At 40.1% G+C, this 21503-nt stretch overlaps 1 pseudogene; it reads right to left on the minus strand.

The window, feature by feature from the left end:
* Positions 1-4067: 4067 nt before the first annotated feature.
* On the minus strand, positions 4068-19486 carry LOC148513917 (uncharacterized; annotated as a pseudogene).
* Between the last annotated feature and the right edge of the window lie 2017 nt (positions 19487-21503).

Genomic DNA, 21503 nt, shown 5'->3' on the forward strand with positions numbered 1-21503 from the left:
CTCTTAGAGAAACTGAGGGAAATCATCGCCCAGTGGCTTACCCCACTTAGACTCTCCTGGGGATTTGTGATATCTGACAACGCCACCAATATTGTGCGGGCATTACATCTGGGCAAATTCCAGCACGTCCCATGTTTTGCTCACACAATAAACTTGGTGGTGCAGAATTTTCTGAAAAGCGACAGGGGCGTGCAGGAGACGCTTTGGGTGGCCCGAAAAATTTCTGGCCACTTTCGCCATTCAGCGACTGCGTGCCGAAGACTGGAGCGCCAGCAAACACTCTTGAACCTGCCCCGCCATCACCTGAAGCAAGAGGTTGTGACGCGGTGGAACTCAACCCTCTATATGCTTCAGAGGATGGAGGAGCAGCAAAAGGCCATACAAGCCTATACATCCACCTATGACATAGGCAAAGGAGGGGGTATGCACCTGACTCAAGCGCAGTGGAGAATGATTTCCGTGTTGTGCAAGGTTCTCCAGCCCTTCGAACTTGCCACACGTGAAGTCAGTTCAGACACTGCCAGCTTGAGTCAGGTCATTCCCCTCATCAGGCTTTTGCAGAAGCAGCTGGAGAAAGTGAAGGAGGAGCTAAGATGGAGCGATTCCGCTCGGCATGTGGGACTTGTGGATGAAGCCCTTCATTCGCTTTGCCAGGATTCCAGGGTGGTCAATCTGTTGAAATCAGACCACTACGTTTTGGCCACCGTGCTCGATCCTAGGTTTAAAGCCTATGTAGTGTCTCTCTTTCCGGCCGACACAAGCCTGCAGAGGTGCAAAGACCTGCTGGTGAACACACTGTCAGCTGAAGCGGAACGTGACACGTCAACGGCTCCTTCTTCATTTTCTCCCGCAACTGGGGCTGCCAGGAAAAAACTTAGGTATCCTAAGCAACCCGCTGGCGGTGATGCAGGGCAGGCAGGACCAAGTTTGGACATCTGGTCCGGACTGAAGGACCTGGCAACAATTTCTGACATGTCTACTGTCACTGCATATGATACTGTCACCATTGACAGAATGGTGGAGGATTACATCGGTGACAGCATCCAAGTAGGCATGTCAGACAGTCCATACCTGTACTGGCAGGAAAAAGAGGCAATTTGGAGGCCCCTGTACAAACTGGCTCTATTTTACCTGAGTTGCCCCCCCTCCAGTGTGTACTCCGAAAGAGTGTTTAGTGCAGCCGGGAACCTTGTCAGCGAAAGGCGTAGGAGGTTGCTTCCACAGAATGTGGAGAAGATGATGTTCATCAAAATGAATTATCAGCTCTTCCAGGGAGACCAGCCTCCAGAAGGTACAGAGGGACCTGTGGTGGTGGATTCAAGTGGGGACGAGTTAATACTTTGTGAGGATGAGGATGTACACACTGAAGAGGGTGAGGAATCGGTGGATGAGGAGGATGAGGATGACATCTTGCCTCCGTAGAGCCAGTTTGTGCAGGGACAGATTAATTGCCAGCTTGTTTTGTGGGGGCCCAAACGAACCAATCATTTCAGCCACAGTTGTGTGGCAGACCCTGGCGCTGAAATGATTGATTTGTTAAAGTGTGCATGTCCTGTTTATACAACATAAGGGTGGGTGGGAGGGCCCAAGGACAATTCCATCTTGCACCTCTTTTTTTTCTTTGCATTATGTACAGTTTGGGGCCTAGTTTTTCTAACTGCCATCCTGTCTGCCACTGCAGTGTCACTCCTAGATGGGTCACGTGTTTGTGCCGCCCACTCGTGTCGCTTAGCATAGTCATCCAGCTACCTCGGTGCAACCTTTTGGACATAAAAACACTATTGTGAGGTGTGAGGTGTTCAGAATAGACTGGAAATGAGTGGAAATTAAGGTTATTGAGGTTAATAATAGCATAGGAGCAGAAAAACCTACAAATTCTGTGATTTTAGCTGTTTTATGCTTTTTTTCAAAAAAATACAGATCCAAAACACAAAACCCAGAACCCAAAACACGGAAGGGTGGTTTTGGCAAAACCAATCCAGATCCAAAACACGAAGAAAGATCCAGATCCAAAACCAAAACACAAAACACGAAAAGTGGCCGGTGCACACCCCTAATATATATATATATATATATATATGCTGCTCATTCTCTCCAAGTATATAACTTTAATCTTTGTATATATGTATATATGTTTTTGACCTGCTTAGAGTAACATATACTCACACTTTACATATGTTGCTGAGACTGTTATAACATTTACATTTCTTTGTTATTATGAATTGGTTGCCAGAACAATGAGTGTCTGATTCTGTAAGTTAAGTTAGACACTTTACTGCTTTGTAGTTGTTTTGTTTACGCGTGTCTGGTTGTCATGACTACCGGTGACTAACTCTGTTCCCAGAGCGTCACTTCCATTACTGGCTCCCCGACCGGCATTGTTTGTTGCCCTGGCAACCGATGACTTGTTCTGCTTTGGAACGTCATCTTGTGTACACTGCTGCAGCACATGTGGTGCATGGGACTAGAGTGCATGTTGAGACTTCCGGTCTCGATGACTCCAGGGATCAATGACAGCATCTGGCACAGATTTTCAGCACAGGTGTGAGTATTTGGTTATGATTATGCAGGTATTTATTGTGGGTTTTGGGACTTGTTTTTGCTGCTCATGATGAAGGTGTCACTTTAACACCAACACAGCTGTCGGGCACTACATGCTGGGGATGGATTTATGATGAGTATCCATATGCTATTTCTACATGGATTCTATGACTTGCTCACTATGCCATTTGTGATATACCACTGGTCTCCCCACATGCCCTGACCTTTATATGGATATGCACTGTATTACTGGATGTCGGTTTTTACTATTTATTATGGATTAAATACCTCTTTTTGCATTCTATAGTAGGATGGGGCCGGCTCTTGCTTTCCTCTCTCTATATATATATATATATATATAATTTAGGGATGTGCAGGCTCGGTTTTACTCAGATTTACTCGGTTCTTATCGCCACTTTACCGCAAATTCGGATTTATTATATTGGCTATCCAAAACACATGATAGGCGATAGCCAATAAAATGCCGTTTAAAGATCCGAGTAAATCCGAGTAAAACCGAACCCGCTCACCCCTAATATATATATATATATATATATAATATATATATATCTAACACAAATCAGACATCGAGCATTCAATTGGGTACAGGAGGAAAGGGTAAGACAACCTTTATACATGCTCAGCGGATACCTAGGGACCATTGGTAGGATGTGGGAACTCATCTAACCTATAAAGGATGTTTGGGGAATTTAGGGCTAAATTATCTATGATGTCTGGTGTAAAATTCACTCTTTTCATAATTCCAATGTAGGATCATGTTGCAGATTGTCCAGTTCTGTGTTGTAATACTTTATTGGAACCCTAACATCCATTTCTATACCAGGGTGATTGATTGGTTGTTGGTCCTTTTGAACATATTCCTAACACATTTTATAAAGAGAGCTATCATTTTAATAAAATATACTGTATATCACTAGTATGGTTGACAGTATTATCAGCAGAAGTTTCCCGGCACATACATCATCCCATTAACGAATTTTGAAAACTTTCTCAGTGTCTAACCATAAGAACCACACTGCTTAATATTCTCTTGCTCAATAGAGAATTATATGTTTACAGTACCTAAAATTTAATTTTTCTTTAAATTATTTCATGTGGGTGCAACAGGTTACATCAGATTTCATCTCTAAAATTATATATCGTATACCCTCGTTATCTTTGACAATTTAATACCATCTTGTTGGATTGATTTCAGTTTTAATATCAGTATTAATGTATCTTTGTCATTTGTTTATTGGACATGTGTCACCACACTCAGTATTAACTTCTCTTAAAACACACTCATTCAAGTTTTGGTGAAAAGGACAACCATTCATCCTATTGGTTGCTAGCACCCCCATCTGCTAAAAGCATGTTCCCTTCTGCATCAATACTAAGATTATACCTGTCCTTTTTGTAAACGTAATATGTCCCATACTCCCAAAACCAAACATGTTGTACACTTTGTTTACTAATTATTCCCCTGATTTATGAACCTTTTCCTTAGTTATAACTTATAAGTTGAGTTAGGTCATGGCCTGATCTTGGGTAGCTCCCCATGTATATCCCATAACATCGTTATCAGACCCACCTCCAGAGCGTTCCACTTTGGTGTCAGATAAAAAATAGTTCCAGCTAAAAAGAACAAAAACAAAACAAAAGAAAGTACACAGAAGAGACAGGAAACATTCACACTGTAATGGTTATTCTTCATCTTTGGTTCAGTTGCTTTGCCCTCATGCAAGTTTAAGTTGCCGGGAAAAAGTCTTACATTGATAAAGCACTTCTCCCTTTTCTTGTTCTTGATTGTCCTTTTGTTCGGTTACACTCTTAGAATGAGTGGAATGGATCCAGGTGTCTCTTTTAGCAACTCTCAATGTTGTAGTAGTGGTCATCAACACCTGGTATCATCCTTCCCAACAATCTGTTAAGCAACCAGAACTCAAGAAATTTCTTAACCCTTACATTCTTTTCCAGGAACACTGACATTACATTTAGTGCCCAACATGATCAGTGCCAGAAGCTTTAAACTCATCTGTTATTGTCTTGTTTTCTTTCTCACACCCATGGTGTACCTGACAGTTATTTCATTATCACAGTACCAAGTTATCTGTCCAACAAAAAATAAAATATATCCAATGGTGACAAGTGGTGGCCTAGAGGTAGTTCTGATACTTTTGTAATACTAGTGGCAATGCTTCTTGCCATACTTACTGTCACATGTCCTTGCAGAGACCCCAGAACCAGACCCCAGTACTTACCTTTGCGGGTGCTCACCCACGGTGTCCTTGGCACTCACATAGGGCGGCAGCAGCTCTCTCCTCTTCAGCTGGCTCTGTCCGAATTTCCTTTCCAGCACCCCTTCAGTCTGCTCCGGCTCCGGCGTCTGTGGGGTTAGACGGCAGCGCTCCGGTCCATGGGTGTGGCCATGTTGGATTGCCCACGTGACTCCGCCTCCACCAATCAGCATTCAACAGTCTAAATAAAAGGATTCCTGCTATAGGACTCTTAGCTTAGTCTAGTGAGCTCCCCTACTGTGCTCCATATGATGTTCTAGCTGACTTTCTCTTATAATTCATTGCTGTGTGCATTCAACCATCCTCCATTACACCTGGAGTCCAGTTACCCCCCCGGTCAAACCGGAGTTCCAACCATCCTCCATTATACTTGGAGTCCAGTTACTGTCCGGTCCTAGCCGGAGTACCAGTCGTCCCTCAAATTCCACTCGTAAGATCCTCCTGTCTATTTGTTCCTTCATGCGCAGGAACTTCATCAGACCCAGCCTTCTTCAGAGAGCACCTGTGTCTAACCATACAGATCCAAAACCCAGCCCGGGAACACAGCCTCAATCTCCTTCGACTTTCACACTTACCCTGTGTCAGTCATCACCTCACTCAACTTATTATTATCATTTTATTTTTTTCTTTTAACCAAATTAAAATATAAACCAAATTAAAAACAAATTGACCCAAACAAACATTTCAAATTCCCACATTATACTATTTGAATGAAGTTGATTTGTATTACAGTACCTGGGTTGGAATGAGCCCCCTGTGGTAACACAAATCTTGCATATTTATCAGTTTCTGGACCTCATTCAAAGCCGGACGCAAGTAGCCGTTCGCTCATACACATTTGATTTTTTTAAACCACGCCTGCGTCCGGTTATCATTGCGCATGTGCGGCAGTATCTTTGCGGTCATTTTTCTTTCGCTCGTATACACAGTGAACAGGAAGTGACCTATGTAATTTGATTGACAGAATGTTCCATTTATGGGTGGTAACGGGGGTGGAGATGTGAAAATGCAGTCGTGTCAAGCCGTTTTTTGGATGGTCTTTTGGATACATCACTGTGTGATCCAGTTTCCATTATGACTGCTCGTCCAGCTTGTGGTAGGGTATTGGATTTCGCAAAGACGATGGTCACTTCGTAGCTCCCTTAGCGAATCGATGTTTTGCTATTCTCCTTTACAAGGCACAAGACCAATCACCTAATAATTGGTTCACTTGCGAGAAGGTGATTTGCAATGGCCCTGATTTATTAGCTAAATTTGGAACGCATGTTGTGTTCCTATTTGTTTGTGTTTTGAAATCACAGCAATCACAAAATAAATGTTTCAATAAAGTTAAAAATGCTTGATGTTTTTGCTATATTCCGTACGCATGTTGTTGTCAGATTTATTTAGTTTTTTTAAAGCCCAACACCTATTTTTTTTTTCCTTTTGGTTTCAATACAGAAAGACAATCAGCTACTAATTGCTTTGTTTGTGTTATTGTTTACTTACCTGTTAAAAAAATGTTTTAAATAAAAAACATAAGGTAAGTATATGACCTTGGTTATGTATAAGTATGTTTGTTCCTAGTCCCTTTTAGCCATTTGAGAATTAATTTGACACACATTTTTTATTTTGTTTTTTGTTTTAATAAAAATTAAATGTTAACATTTTTGTATAAATTTGGCTTTTTTTCTGCCAAAATTTCTTTTTTTTTTTGATCAAAAATATAAAGTAATGTAAAAAAAAAAACAATTCACAAGAAAGGAGAGGGAGGTTTTGTGGTGCAAAAATATGGGGCAAACACAGAGATGGAATTTGGGGGAATTAGCCTGTGCTGTCAACGCCTTCTCCCCCACTTGGCTTGATGTTGGAGGGAGCATGATTTTGTCCGTCTGGTCATGCGCATTGCCTGGCCAGAGGTAGCTGGTGTTTCCTCTGGCCTAGGCATAGGGCTAGGCACATTTGGAGGGATGGCCGATGTTGCGCCAGAGGTGGAGGGCCCTGATGTTCCAGCAGAAAGGGAGGCCGGCTCCAACATGCGCAGGCGGACGAGCTGCTCCAGGGCATTAGCTATTCTGACATTGGCCGCAGGGTTTTCCTCCAGGGTGTCCGCCACCCATAGCAGACTGGCATCCATCCTCATCAGAATCTCAGTGTTCTTATCCATTTTCTCATTGAGATCTGAGAGAAGGGCCACTGCCTGCGAGGGGGAAGGCCCTGGACTGTCCACCACAGTGTCCCCAGACAGAAATACTGCTTCCTCCCCTGCGGAGCCAGCAGATATACTGCGGCCAAAACTCAGTTCTGGAAGAGACTCATCCTCTTCTGTGCCTGTGTGAAAAAGATAGATAATAAAAATATTAGTACATTTTTAATTTTTCTAAAAAATCCTTTTTAAACAGTTTTAACAAAATTACCTGCGGCAACAAGTGGAGCCTTAAAGTCTGGCATGTCTGTGTCCATGTTGGACACGCCAAACACCTCCTCTTCCTGCACACACCCCTGTGCCAGCTCCTCCAAATCGGCCAGCTCCAGTGACACAGTGGTTGGCCCACCACCTGTCCCCCCTGCATGCCTAGCCCTATCAGCCAACTTTTGCTTTAGGCGATATTTGAAGTAGGGGTGAGCGGGTTCGGTTCTACTCGGTTCCGTTCTGATTTAAAAACCGAATCTTATTGGCTATCCAAAACTTAACCGAACCCGCTCATCCCTAATTTGAAGTCACTCCATCTGTTGGTAAAAAAAGTAGTTTTAGATTTAAAATGTTCCTCCAATTTTTGGGAAATAGGTTAGAGCATTTACGTACCGCCGTTTGACCTCTTTGGTTGAACGACAAAGTCACCAACCCCATTGACAGCACTGGCTTTGTCCTCCCACAGTATCTATCTCTGTGTTGCACCCATATTTCTTGGTGCATGTGCCAAGTTATCCATGCACTTTTGCACCAAAACCTCCATCTCCTTTCTTGTGAATTGTGGCTGTCGTTTTTTTTTTTGATGGGGCTGGTTGCTGGGCCCCGCAGCCTCCTCATTCTCTGTCTCCATGCCTTTAAAAAAAAAAAATTGTAATGTTTTTTGACATTTTTTGTCCAAAATGAGTAAAGCAGACCGATTTAGTGCTCTCGTGTAGTTTTTATAGATGCGTGTGCATTACGCGGCCGCATCATGCTTTGGGTGCACCTATTGGGCGTCATTGATTTGTGCGGAAAAGTTTAGGCTAGTTAAGGCTTATTTCTGTCCTGTTTTCGGGTTGGGTTGTTTAGAGTTTGGAGTTGGACTTGGAGTTGGATTTGGAGTTGGAGTCATGGTCGTGGTATTGGGCATCGAGTTTAGAGTGTTCATTTAGAAAAAAAAATTTGGCTTTGGATAGGAATGTCAGAATTTTTTTTTTATTTTTAAAAAAATTATGTTATATATTGGAAGTGTTTCGGATTATTAATATACTTTCTTTCGATTTTACATGTTAAATTTAAAAAAAATTTTAAATGTTAATACGTGTTTACTTTTCTTTCATTTAGTTTTTTGAACTTTTTCTTTGCTTTTTTTGGATTTGGAAACATTGGGTGTCTTCATCTGTGTGGTAAGTGTTTTTTGAAATCCTTATAAATTTGTATTTATCTACATTTGTGAGGTTATTTTTAGTGGTCACGCTGTGCAGTGTTGTGCCTAAAAACCTGCCTGATTTGCCATGTTTTTTATTTTTAATTATTTAAACATAAATTGTGGCGTAGTATTTTGTGATCTTATGTATGTGGTTTTGGCGTTAAGGTTAAATGTGGCATAGTATTTTGCAAACTTATGTTTGTGGTTTTAGCGGTAAGGTTAAATGTGGCGTAGTATTTTGCGATCTTATGTTTGTGGTTTTGGCGTTAAGGTTAAATGTGGCATAGTATTTTGCGATCTTATGTTTGTGGTTTTGGCGTTAAGGTTAAATGTGGCGTACAGTTTGCCAAGGTCAATGTTAAGCGGACAGTACATTTTTTAAAAAAATTGTGTTATTAAAAAAACATCATCTGGGTAGTGCATGCATTCTGGTTTATTTTGCCTTAGTCTGTAATTTTTTGTCAAATTTTGAGTGTTCGTTTATTCTCACTAACAAATTCGTAGGTTTACTACAAGATGTCACTGCCCAACCCTGTAAGATTTGCCTTTTTATGCTGAAAAGATAAGTATTTTTTAACGTTCGCAATAATCTAAATCTTAACTTCATTGCTTAACATTTCAGAATGATGTTGGCTGAATATTGGCGATGGTCACAGACCCCGACCAACCGGCACATCCTCCTAGACGTAGGCCTCGTAGGCGTGCAAGGCCCCAGATATTTCGAACACGTGTCACCCTTTTTGGAATGCCTGATGATGAGGTGTTAAGGCATTACCGCCTACCACCAAAAATTATCCTAGACACTCTTTCATTAATAGAGAGTGATCTTGAAAGGCAAATTACCAATCCAACAGCAATACCACCACTAACACAGTTTATGTCGGTGTTACATTTTTGTGCCTCAGGATCCTTCCAGACCACAGTTGGAATAGTGGCAGGAGTTTCACAATCCTCCTTTTCCCGGATCCTGAGGGGCGTGATCGATGCGTGCCAATGGATATGGGTTCCCTTACTGTGGGCAAGCAAAAAATTTTTTAATTTGCAGGCTTCCCACACATCATAGGGGTTGTGGATGGCACTCACATACCACTTCAGCCTCCAGCAGTGCTGGAGGTTATATTTAGGAACCGTAAACATTTTCATTCAATGAATGTAATGGTGGTATGTGATGCCTCCCTCCAGATCCTGTCCCTGAATGCAAAGTTCCCAGGAAGTGCACATGATTCTTTTGTCATCCGGCAATCAGGGCTTTGGCATAAATTAAACAACCTACAAGCTGGTGATGCGTGGCTTCCAGGTAAGTGGGACCCTTAATGTCTTGACGTTACCTTTTTTTAATATATATTTTTTACATTTTATGTTTTTACATTTGCAGGAGACAGTGGTTACCCTTGCAGGCCCTGGCTGCTCACTCCTTATTTGGTCCCTACACCAGGGCCACAAAGTCAATTTAATTCTGCACTTACTGCCACCAGGCAGGTGGTGGAGCGCTGTATCGGCCTTTTAAAAGGCTGATTTAGATGCCTCAACCACTCTGGTGGCGACCTAATGTATTTGCCGGCTATGGTTTCCAAAATTGTGGTCCTGTGTGGGATTTTCCATATCATCGCCATAAGGAGTGGTGTTCTAATGCAGCCAGAGGATGCCTTGCCGGAGGATGGCCCCCCTGAGGTTGGTTCTAGGAGAGTGTCTGGGGGTTCCATACTTGATGACGTAGTTTACTTTGGGAAGAAGGTAAATTATGTGTGTTAACTATCCTATGTTTTGAATTGTAAACTGTTTCTTTTCTTGTTTTTTCAAAAACCAAACAACAACCTGCTTACTTCCTGAAATTGCTCAACTGTGACAATAATGACTCACAAATGAACTTAACACCTGGACAAATGTGTTTTTATCCTGAATTTGGACAACATGTTGGCATGCACCATCTTCAACCAGTTCTTGATTTTGTGTTTATAAAATTTGTGTGTATATTTTTTGTTTTTGGTGAAAATGTGTATTAAACATTTTTCTTTTTTTTTTGAAAATGAAAATACACCAAAAGCCTTTAACAAATGGATAGTACCTTTGAAATTTGTTTCCAAGTGTTTTGTTTGTTTTTTGTTTTGTTTTTTTGTCTTTTTCACCTAACAATTAACATGTTTGCATAGTTTGGCCAACCTTTTTTCCTCTTAATTTTCCTATTTTGGGAGTTGCATTTTTTTAATTTGGAGAAAACAATAACTACATAAGGGTATTCTAGCGAACCATTATGGAGTTAATGTCAATTAACCACATTTTTGGGATTTCAAAATATGTCTGCAATTTCTGGGAAACCACTCAGATTGTATGTTATTTCATTTTTTATTTTATTTTTTTTTATTTTTAGTCTGGAACATTGTTTGCATTTTCATAAGCAAAATCCCCCCCCAAAAAAAACATAACAAAATTAACACATGCAAACAAATTGATTGACCTTGGTAGCTAATGTTTGAGTCAATAAATTAGAATTTTTGCATATAACAAATTTTATTAACAAAAACAATCATACAAAACATATTAATGGTGCAATAATGCTACCAAATGGTCCATGGCCACAAAATCTGCTGATCCCGCATCCTTGGGTCTGTTGAAGAGAAATCTGTGTATTAATATCTTTTTTTTTTTAATTATAAACAAACGACAGTATGATTTACAATGAAAATTAGATAACATACCATGCTAAATTTTTTGCAAAAATATAGTGGTTACATGAACTTGCCTAAATTACCAATTGGCCCAAAAAATCAACTAAAAAAACCAAGAACATGAGAATAGTGGGTTGAACAATCACTTTGGCATTTGAAAAAATCCTTACACAATTTGTATTTTGATTTTCTACAACAAATTAAAAAAAGCCACATGACACTTGTATTTGGCTCTGGCATAAGTGGTAATGCAAAAATTAATTTGGTAAAGAAGAATGTAGAAAACCCCCCCCAAAAAAATTTTTAAATAAAAAAATTAAGAAAAATGTAAAACAAAAAAAAAAGAAGACATTGTAAGGTAAAAAATTGGCCCTAAATTTGACATTAAATAGCAAAAAAAAAAAAAGGATGATTTAACATAAAATAATTAATAAAAATTTACAAATTTGGAATGGCCTTAGATTGTATTCAGGGATACCACAGTGTATGCATATAGGACACCTTTTCATAAATTAATTGCACACATGTAAAACAAATTACCTGCAGCTTCAGGGCCAGGTTGGCCAAGATCCTCATCCTCCGATGAAGTGGGCCAGTGGACGGAAGAATAAGAAGGGGTAATTTGAGGTGGGGATAAAGGGGAGGGAGTAGAAGAAAGAGTGGGTGGATCAGGGGAGGGTGTGGAAATGTGGATGGGTAGGACAGGGGAGGGAGGGGTTATTTGGAATTGGGGAGCAGAAGAGGGAGGGGAAACAGGGATGTCCAGGTCAAGGGAGGGTGGAGAAATTTGGGAGGAGTGGGCAGGGGAGGACATGGTGAGAGTTGGGGAGAGGGGTCGGGCAGGCCTCCGACTCCGTCTCTAGATCCGCTCCTGACCTAAATGATGTATAGTTTGGAATATTAGCAAATATGTATTCCAAAAAACATTTTCAATGTAAAACATTAACCCCAAAGAAAAACAAAAATAAAAAAAGACAACATTAACAAGGTCTCATTTAGCAAAATAAAAATGCATACTGCACACATGCACACACATTAATGCAAATTTACATTAGCAAACATAAAAAATTTAAATCAGATTGACATAGATATATAAAATTCAAATATCCACTTACGCCGACGGATTCGCAGCTGAAGATGCGCAAGCAGGTGTGGGGATCTGCGCCGTAAATCGGACCAACGGCGCTCCAATTGCCCTATGGTCCTCCGATACCCCATAGTCCGCAGCCTGCACCGCTCCTCCGCGTACGCCCGTCGCTTGAGCATATTCGTGACGGGAGGCGGCCTATCCATTATACGGCGATCAATAATTTCAGTGAGCACCAGCAGCTCACGCCGTATAAAAGCACTGGCTCTCATGATGGCAATGGGTTTTTTTTTACACAAATCAGTTTTATTACAGGGACCCCTAAATTTTGATTGGCTAATGTACTTTCATAAATAACATGAACAATTCTATTGGTTAAAGTAGGAGTCATGTGAACAACCCATAAAAATATATTGTGACTTAGGATTGGCTTGCTGCATTTTGATGCGTTAACAACAATCCGGAAAAAAAAAAAAAACATTTTCTATATTCTAAACCCAAATAAAACAAAAAAAACCAAAACAAACAGCCTTTGGATTTAAAATAAACAACAAGTTTGCCATTCAAAGCGGACGGAATCTACGGACCAAATTGAACACAAAACAAACATTAAAGTTTATTGACATTCAAAAAACAAACAAGATTGAAAACATTCGACCAACAATTAAGGTGATGATTGGCACCAATCGATTCACGGATGTTTGCCGAATGAGAAACAAGGCAATCGACAAATGACAGGCCTACTTCAGGTAGTATTTGTGCAAGTGAACACATCAACAAAAAACGAGTAGAGCGCTCGCTATTCGGACGCTCGTTAGCTAGGGGAGGTTTTGGGGAAATATGGGGCGGAAGATTCGCTACGAGCGACCACACGTGCGAGCGCTTGGTTTGACATTTGGATGGTCGTACCTACTGCGGGCGAACACTGTTTTGTGTCCGGCTCTGAATCAGGCCCTCTGTACGCTGAGAGTCTAAAAATAACAAAAAACAAATTGGTTGCCTGGATTCTTGGCAACTGAGCAATAGGTGAGGCTGCCGCTCTCTTTGCAACCTCATCAGCTCTCCTTTTCTTAATAATATCATATAATAATAAGTGTAATCCCTATATATGCTAGTGCGTAGACATTTTACATCTGTCACTACCAGTGGAAATTGTATGATCGGCGACAGTCCTTTGTGTGCCTTGTGACTGTCATATTGGTGTTCTAGTTGTTTGTCATAAGCATAAAACAAGATCTTGTGCTGAGCGGAGAGGTCGGGTAGGGAGATATTTTGAGATGAGCGAAGAGATGTATGTTGGTGTGGTTTGGTTATAGCCTTATGTGTAAGTGAAAGTATTTTGTATTGAATACGGTAGAAAACCGGCAACCAATGGAGGGACTGACAGAGCGGGGCAGCAGATGATGAATGTTTGGCAAGGAAGATAAGCCTTGCAGCTGCATTCATAATTGATTGTAATGGCGATAGCCTGTTTTTGGGAAGACCAGTAAGGAGACTGTTGCAATAGTCAATGCGAGAAATAATAAGTGCATGGATTAGAGTTTTTGCAGTGTCTTGTGTGAGATATGGTCGAATTTTGGATATGTTTTTTAGATGTATGTAACATGACTTTGAGACAGATTGAATGTGGGGAACAAAGGACATTTCAGAGTCAAGGATGACACCAAGACAGCGAGCTTGTGGGGCAGGGTGGATGGTCGAGGTATCAACAGTAATAGAGAGATCAGGTTGGTAACTGTTATTGGCTGGTGGAAATATAATTAATTCTGTTTTAGAAATATTAAGTTTCAGGTGGCGAGATGACATTCAAGATGTAATTGCAGAAAGACATTCAGTGACACAGACCAGTACAGTTGGTGATAAATCTGGGGAAGATAGGTAGATTTGAGTATCATCTGCATACAGATGGTACTGAAATCCAAAAGAGCTGATTAGTTTGCCAAGAGAGGAGGTATAGATTGAGAATAACAGAGGCCCTAACACAGAGCATTGAGGTACTCCAACTGATAGAGGTAGCGAAGAGGAGGCAGAATCAGAAAAACGAACAGTGAAAGAGCGATCAGATAGGTAGGAAGAGAACCAAGAAAGAGCCGTGTGCTTAAAACCCAGGGATTGTAGTGTTTGTATGAGAAGAGAGTGGTCAACAGTGTCAAAAGCAGCAGAGAGATCTAGAAGAATTAGGAGTGAGTAATGGCCTTTAGCCTTGGCAGTGACCAGATCATTTACTACCTTAGTCAGTGCTGTCTCTGTGGAGTGTTGGGAACAGAAGCCGTACTGAAGTGGGTCCAATAAGTTGTGTGAGTTAAGAAAGTGTGTGAGGCGGGTGTAGACAAGTCTCTCAAGTAGCTTGGAGGGGCATGGGAGCTGGGAGATAGAATGGTAATTTGAGAGAGTGTTGGGGTCAGAGTTTTGTTTTTTCAGAATAGGAGTAATCACTGCATGCTTGAACAGTGATGGAAAGTTGCCAGTAGAGAGAGAGAGATTACAGATTTTAGTTAGGGTTGGGATAAGCACAGGAGACAGAGCTTTACTGATTTGTGAGGGTATAGGATCTAGAGGAGAGGTAATAGAGTAGGAGGATGAGAAGAGGGAAGATACTTCATCTTCGTTTGTGAGATCAAATGAAGAGAATATGCCAGAGGATACAGGTAGCGAATTGAGCAGGTCACTAGCTGAGGAAGAGCTTACCATTTCATTTCAGATCTCATCAATCTTGTCCCTAAAATAGGAAGCAAAATCTTGCGCACAGATAGTAGCAGGTGGTTTGGGTGAGGGAGGAGTAAGAAGCAGTTTAAATGTATTAAAAAGTCGCTTGGGGTTAGAGGCTTGAGCAGAGATAAGAGATTGGAAATATGTTTGTTTGGCAGTGTCCAGAGCAGTACGATAAGAGTTGTAGATAGTCTTATATGTGAGGAAGTCACTTGGAGTATGAGACTTTCGCCACTGACGTTCTACTTTACGTGAGAGTTTTTGTAGATGCCTTGTAAAGTTAGAATGCCACGATTGACGTCTAAGTCTACGTGGTGTGTGATGGGTGGCTGGAGCTACTTCATCAAGGGCTTTTTCTAGAATCTGGTTTAAGTGTGATGCAGCAGTCTCAGGAAAAGTGAATGTAGAAATTGGTGAGAGTTGTTGTGGAGATGTAGATAGTTGATGAAAGTTAATAGCATTAATATTTCTGCTAGTTTTAGGAGGTTTGGTTGATTTCACCGACTTTGAGGTTGATGTTATAGAGGAGAGTGTGCAGGTGATCAGGTTGTGATCTGAGAAAGGGAAAGGAGCATTAGTGAAATCAGAGACTGAGCATAGTCGGGTGAATACAAGATCAAGGCAGTGGCCCTCCTTATGAGTAGCGGAGTCAGTCCATTGGGAGAGGCCAAGAGAGGAGGTTAAAGAGAGTAGTTTGGAGGCATGAGGAGATTGTGGACTGTCAATGGGAATATTGAAATCACCTATAATGATGGTGGAGATCTCAGAAGATAGGAAGTGAGGGAGCCAGGCAGAAAAATGTTCCAGAAATTGTTGAGGTGGCCCAGGTGGGCGATAGATAACAGCAACTCGCAGAGAGAAAGGGGTGAAAATCCTGATAGAATGTATTTCAAATGATGTAAATGTGAGTGAAGGTACCTGTGGGAGAACTGTGTATGTAAAAGATTGGGAGAGGAATAGTCCTACCCCACCTCCTTTACAATTACCAGGCCTGGAGGTATGTGAGAAGTGTAGGTTACCATATGAAATTGCAGCAGGGAAGGCAGTGTCTGATTGTGTGAGCCATGTTTCTGTTATCGCAAGAAGGTTGAGGTTAGTTGAAATAAAGAGGTCGTGGATGGATGTTAGCTTATTGCAGACAGAGCGTGCATTCCATAAGGCACATTTTAGTGACTTAGAGGGTGAGAGGAGGCACGCAATGTTTATGAGGTTAGCTGGATTTATAGCTCGTTGTGGGTGTGGCATGTGTGTTGGGCCTGGATTTGGTGATATGTCACCAGCTAATAGAAGCAATAGGAGAGAGATATAAATATATTGGTGGGATTTGTATGATAGATATTTATGGCGATAGGTTGTGGATGTCATTGTCAATGTGTATAGATAAGTTAAAAGCTCATGTGTGTTTGTAAGAGGAGAATGGATTAATGAGGCAGCAATATGTACAGAAGGATGAGGTGCAGGGACAGTAAAGGATGTAGTAGCCTTAGAGATGATTCCATGTAGTGAGATAAGAAATAGAAGTTTTTGATACATTATGTTTTTTATATTATTCCAATCAAAATTGTTAAGTAATGGGTTTGTAATTACCTGGTATTAGATGTTGTTCAACTGTATTTTTAACTGTTCAGAAAGCACACTTGATTTTAACCACACTTAATGCATAACCACACCAAGCTGCCCTAGGACTGAATGTTCAGAAATAGTATGGCTGATTAAGACACTAGCCTCATCTGAGCCAATTGGTCAGTTGATTGAAATGCAAATTGATCAGTGGACATACGTTGCTCTAAGTTTAAGAAAACAGGCAGTATGACACTATAAACTGTGCTTCAGTGATCCCCATCCAAACACAGGTAATTACTATTGCTAGCAAGTCATAAAAGATTCCCATATTTTTAACAAAACCAATTACAGACATGTACAAGATTATACACATACTTTAAATGCCCAGCTAATTTTGCATTAGTGCAAATATAGATTAGGAGTTGTGGTTTGCAGGATGGCAAGGAATATCACATACATTGCCTATACAGCTGCTGGTGCATGGGGGTTAATGCAGATTCTGGCACTTGTAGTACTCAGCAAGGAATATCACATACATTGCCTATACAGCTGCTGGTGCATGGGGGTTAATGCAGATTCTGGCACTTGTATTACTCAGCAAGGAATATTACATACCTGGGATGAAAAGAGACAGATGATAAGTCCATATTCAGTGAGATTCATACAGGATAACTAATTGGTTTTTTTTTAACTGTTCAGAAAGCACACTTGATTTTAACCACACTTAATGCATAACCGCACCAAGCTGCCCTCATCAAGCTGCCCTAGGACTGATATAAATGTTCCATGCAACAATGCATATCTGTGTAACTGCTAAATACTCTCCACCCTTTGTATCTTATGAGAAACATATGGTAAATAAATTACAGGATTTAGCATATTACGTCTTTTGATGGTTATTATTTGATGATGCCATAAGGGACAATTTCCAACTTGTGCTCATTTGTGTCAAATTTAGAATGAGCAGATACTGCATAGTGTGCATATAACATTAGATCCTTATATTGTCTTCCTTATATCCTGTCCAGTGTCAATCGTCTCATCCCCCTGGATCAGATAATGTCCCAAATATTTATCCTTTGTCCACCATGGCTGTAGCTTATCCTTATACCTTGTGTCCTGCTTGTGAGAGATGAAACAATTGTTTTAGTATTAGGCAAAAAAAGACAATAATGATCATAACAATAACTCATCCATATGACTAAGGATGGATACATATAGACGCTATTAAGATCTGGTCGCCCCTCTATCTAATAAAAGTTTGATTAGTACCAGAAACATTTTAAAAAAAAGTTTTCATTAAGTTCATTATCACGGTTTTCTGTTACTGTCAATCTAACTAGCTGTAGCATACAGGTATGACCTAAACTTCAAGAGTTATCGACATACTCACGTGTAGCATTTGTGGCTATAATTTGTGCTTGTCTCTGGTATGTAGCACAAGGTACTTGGATATTCTCTGAATAATTCCCATTTTGTGGGCCTCTTTCTAATCCTTGATCCCTCCTAGGTCAATTACCTTGTTCCTGATTATGTGTAGGGTAATTTCTCCCATGTAATAACCTGAGTCTCTATTTTCCTTCTTATACTGTCCCAATCCACATTTCCTGGCCATATGTCCTATTTATCCACATGTGTAACACTTACCTGACTGTGGCTGTCTTTCCTTACCATACCGGCCTGTATACTCACAGTCATTAATTTCTCTCTCTGCATTTCCTTTCTCTTGGTTAGATTTTTATCATGGTCAATAGCTGATTCCCTAAGGGCATCTACCGTGATTCCTCTCCAATTTGGAATAGAGGTCTGAACTCTTGTTTTCAAATTTTCCTTAAGGTCATCCATAAGAACTGAAACAGCCACTTCCCTGTGATTCACATTGTCTTTTATGTTAGATATTCCTGTATACTTGGCCATTTCCAACAAAGCTCTAAGGAAATATTCTAAAGCATTTTCATTATCTGTTTGCTTTATGGAAAAAATCTTATGCCAATCAACAACTACAGGGAAGTACATTTTTAACTTAGTATTAATGAGAATAATGTTCACCTGGTTACTCTCATCAGTTAAAGGTTTGTCTTCCTCCAGTTGACTATCCTCAATAAAAGTTTGTACATTAATTGTGGGAGGAAGACATGCCCTTAATACTACTCTCTAATCTTTATTTGTGGGTTCATGGGCATTACCCAAATCCTTAATACATTTTTGACAATTTGTTAGATCTTTCCTAGGATCTGGGAATTCAGTAATAATTGACCATAATTCAGATCTACTCCATGGACAATGCATAGCTACATTTCTAACTGGGATCACATCATCCTTATCAGGCTTACCATTAGGAACAGCTATTGTGCGTTCAGGATGTAATCCTGCAGGTTCACTATTGTTTATGCTAATTGCAGGGACTATTGTTTCAGTAGCATGAATGCTCCTGGGCTTAATAGCATCTGAGAGCACCTCATGATCCCCAACAATGGCCACTGGAGCAGAAACTACCCCTCGCCTCCTTTGTGGGTCCTCCTGTAACTGAATAACATGAGAAACAGCAGAAATGAAAGCAGGTTCATTATCTTTATCATAATCAGCATATTTTTCTTTTTCCAACACTGGATACTAATTACATTTAACTTTCTTATCAGCGGTAGTTAAGCCCTCATCTGCATATGGCGGAGGTGGTGCGCTTGCGACTTTTGTAACCACCTGTATCTTTTTGTTTATACCAGTATGTGAGATTTTTTTTTCGTACCATATACTGCCTTCATGTAGCCGCAAATTCAAACACGTATTATGTTTAAGTCGCCACTTCAGCGATCTTAATGTACAAATCTTATCTTTAACTGAGCTCAATATTTCTGGGTCAAAGCTGCCAACACTAGGAAATTTTCTCACACATTTTGCAGTCAGTTTCATCCACTTATCACAGTACAGTGTTGCCTTCTCACCATACTTCTTGTGCATAATATACCTTGCCGACCCTACTGGTCCTAATTTGACCTGCACATCGATCACAATTTGCCCCTGCTGCATCTGCTTTGCTCCCATAGCGGAAAGTATTATTCCTGCCATATGCAAACAGTCCACGCTGCGCGTCTGTGAGCTCACATTACTATAGCGATGTGTCTTCCACTCTACACAACTGGGAGCAAACCAAGACAACCTCAAGGTGCTTTCCAGCGTGGTCCCTAACACACCCTATTAAAAACTGATACAGTCACTCAGTTACAATTTCTTGTCTCTGAGCCGGGCCAATCACCTGCTTTCGTTGGTACTATTTACCGGAAGCTTTGATGATTGTTGTAAACAATTCAAGCAGATTAAAACTCTTGCTTTAATCACTTGCATTTCTGAAATATACTTTTAATCCAATCTAATCTAACCTCACCACAATCCCTATGGTATCTTGTATATTTCAAAAACTTTAATGCCTCTTACCTGGGCATTCAGCTCAATACCTCACATGGGTACCCCACATTTCTAAAGCGACATGACCTCCACTTTTTAACAATATTTCCATCACACAATTCACATACACTCTTTTCTTTCCTGTACAGGAATTTTTCTATTGCTGGTAGGTTATTCCCAGAAACTTCTAACAATTTACTTCAGTATACTATACTATAGCAGAACAAATATAAATGTTTGAATTTAGTGGCAAACAGTAAATGCAGTATATAACTGAAAGACTCAGCCACATACACATGAACATAACCACCAATTAAAGTACACAATCTCTTTACATAATAAAAAACAAAAAAATCACAATAGGACTAATGTAGGAATTCAGCTTGCCAGCACCAGATGCAATCTAAGAGAATGATTTGCGTTCTTACCTTAAAGATGCAACCACCCTTGTGCTGAAACAAAAACTAATTCTGGGGCGGTACTCTTGCATTTTAGATATCTTTCCTATTTAAAATATATACTGACTGAGATAAAACCTAAGCTATGAGTCAGTCTCTGAGGCCACAGACTCTGTTATCAGTGTGACTGTCTCAGAGCTGTTCATGTGCTAATTTGCCTTTTCAGTAAACAAGCACAGAAACAGTAAATGGTGAATTTTACACAGAACAATACAATGTTGACTAAAATGGTTAAAAGCTTATGGCAACATAACTACTAAGCAGAAAGTTATATTAAAACATAGCAAATATCTACGCAGACTAAACAATTTATTTTACCTTGTCCCGAATTATTCTTTGCACCTTCTCAACCCATAAAGCAGGAATTCAGTGTATCAAATACAGATGACATTAAGATATAGAACAAATTGTTCTTACCCTTTTGTGATGCGTCTTCCACCCTTTTTGATGCTCTGAATTCTGTGTATTATGAATAGAGTGATAAGAGATCTGCTCAGAGCCCCCAATTATTAATGATAAAATAATTGTGAAGTCCGCTCAGCTTCTTGGAGTTCCAAAGTCGCAAAGATTTTATTTGCATAAATACAATGCGCAAGCGCAGTTGGCACCAACATAATGCTTCAATTCTGCAGGGTCAGTGTGGTACAATTTATACACAGCAAACAATACAGGAGTAACCTTAGTAACATATATTACAGTTTAGATAAACTGGTCACTACACAATAGATTACAGGTCAAACAATGCAACTGGTCAAGCTTTCAAGCTGTCTACTTGAGTTGTGGTAACCTCTTCCTTGTCATCATTGTTGCATCCATGTGTGCTCATGTCCTCAGGTGCTCGCCACTCAGAGTGGGAAAGTCCAGAGTGGGAAAGAGTGGGAAAGTTTACAGTTTACAGTTAAAAACAGGTTCTTATGGAAAGCCTATGCATCTACCAAACAAGCTGTAACTACGAGCAATGCTGAATAAAATAAGTAATCACAGAATCTGTGATCACTTCCAAAATCAAATATATTTTCATACATAGAATTGCAGTGCTACATTTACACACTGTATTTTGGAAACTGTGCAACGTTCGTAAAGAATATAAACACTAATATATAACAATGCATGATATTGAAAAGCAATATTTAAGTATATAAAATATGATTTAAATGTACAGAAAGTTGTTTATTGTTGTACTTTATTCAATTTTGGTA

The sequence above is a fragment of the Taudactylus pleione genome, unplaced genomic scaffold (assembly GCF_031769625.1).
Source record: "Taudactylus pleione unplaced genomic scaffold, aTauple2 ptg000268l, whole genome shotgun sequence".
Taxonomy (NCBI): Eukaryota; Metazoa; Chordata; class Amphibia; order Anura; family Myobatrachidae; genus Taudactylus; species Taudactylus pleione.